Source organism: Plectropomus leopardus, chromosome 11 (genome assembly GCF_026936395.1).
Source record: "Plectropomus leopardus strain MGB_pleo_1.0 chromosome 11, ASM2693639v1, whole genome shotgun sequence".
NCBI lineage: Eukaryota > Metazoa > Chordata > Actinopteri > Perciformes > Serranidae > Plectropomus > Plectropomus leopardus.
The window spans coordinates 10,967,734-10,969,772 of record NC_142186.1 but is presented as its reverse complement, the minus strand read 5'-3'; positions in this window follow the sequence as shown (position 1 = coordinate 10,969,772).

Below are 2,039 nucleotides of genomic sequence, written 5' to 3'. Positions count from 1 at the left end.
GTGAATCAGGCACGTTTGGCTCTTTTTGTAACCCACCAGTGATTTGCATCGCCGACAGCAGCTGCATGGTCCAGTTACACCACCCTGTGGACAAGGACAAATTGTATTTCTGTTTTAAAATGTCATTAAGATCATTTAGCAGTCCCGGTATATTTTGCTTGTGGGTACAAGATACAAAACAAGGGTGTAGGTTTCATTTCAAGCAGTGGGTCTGGTCACAAAATTCAGGTGTCAAGGGACAATTCAAAATATAAAAATAAAATGCAATATAACACAAAAAGGTTCAGGCTTTCTGTGTCTCTTTCAAATAGACATTCTCCTTTAGCTTTTCAACTTTTCTCATTCAACGGTATCTGCGCTGAGTCAGCACACTTGTAGGCATGATTTGTGTCTGCATGCCGCACTTATTACATAAATTATGTATTGATTCAATTTAACTTGTTCATAGCTGGACTTCAAAAGGCCATATGTGTTTCAGCAAGGTTTCTGCTCATGCCTCTGCACTTTCAAAACATATATGTGTTTTCTCTGAGGAGCTAAAAAGCTACAGGATGGTCAGACCCAAATGTAGGCGACAACACGCAACAGAAACACAAAATGACTTTTTTTTCCAAGGGAACAGCAACTGATTATCACACAACCAAATCAAGGATCCAACAAAGACTAAACTGAAAACCATGGCTTAAATACAAACTAGACTGACGAGGAAATGAAGTGCAGCTGGAGAAAAAGGGCAGAGAAGCTCAGGTGAGGGGAATAAGGTGATGAGGCAGAATAAGAGGCAGGGAGCTGATTGGCTGGGAGAAACTGAGCAGCAGGGAAGGACTAACAATGCTGATGCAGGACAAGTGTGTAGATCGTAAATGAGGGAAAGGCAGCACAGGAACACAAGAGGCGAAAAACACAGTAAAATTAAACTAAAAACACAAGAAAACACAATCATCCCAACAGCAAGCGACCAAATTAAAGACAGACCAACTAATGAAGGCGACTTAAATGAATCTTTAGCAGACAGTTAGTCCAGGCTTCCCAAAAGTGTAAAGGAACCACAGCAGACTGTGACAGCTATCACATACACATGACTCAAATCAACATGTTCGATAATGACTTTTCACTCATAATATTGACTCAGTTCTCAAAATCACAGATTATATTTATTTTCTAACACAGGAACAAGAAGGTGGATGAGAACAAGTCGTTTTTCAAGTCTTTCCGAGCTCATTGTTCCCAGACTATTCTTTGTTTGAGTGTTTCATAGTACAATATGTCTGCTGCCAATCAATCTGTGATCTTCAGTGGTGGATTGTAACTTTTAAAGTATATTTACTAAAGTACTGTACTTAAGTATGAATTTGAGTTTTTTTACTCCAATACATTTCAGAAGGAAATATTGTACTTTTTGGTTAACTACATTTATCTGACAGCTATAGTTACTTCACAAATTATGAGTTTTGCATAAAAAACATAAGTGTAAAATATGAAGTTTTGTTATAAATTAAATTACTAATTACTTTACACAAGTTGGTCTGCAACAGTTAGTTAACTCAATCAGTCACTAAACAGAAAATTCATTTGCAAACTATTTTAATTAACGTTTAAGTTAAGGGTTTCTGCGTTGGATGCTTTTCTTTTATGTTTTATACTTTTAATACTTTGTGTACAATTTCCTGAAAATAATTACTTTTACTGAAGTACCATTTTTAATGCATGACTTTAAATTGTAACTTGTATTGAGTATTTACGCAGGGTTATATTTGTACTTTTACCCGAGCAAAGGATCTTAATACCTCTTCCACCACTGGTTAACTTAAACATGTCCTTGTACATTTAGGGACATTTGGAGACACACAGTGGGAGAACTGCTGGTGTAATTTTGCACCGTGACAACTGCACTCTGCTTGACACTGAGCATATGTACTGTATACTGTATACAGTGTTGCTGCTGTGTCTCGATAGTGCCTCATACTGCACAACCAACAGATCTATTTAGCCCTTTGAATGTGGTGACGGTATGATGAGAGGAAGCAGGGAGGGGACTC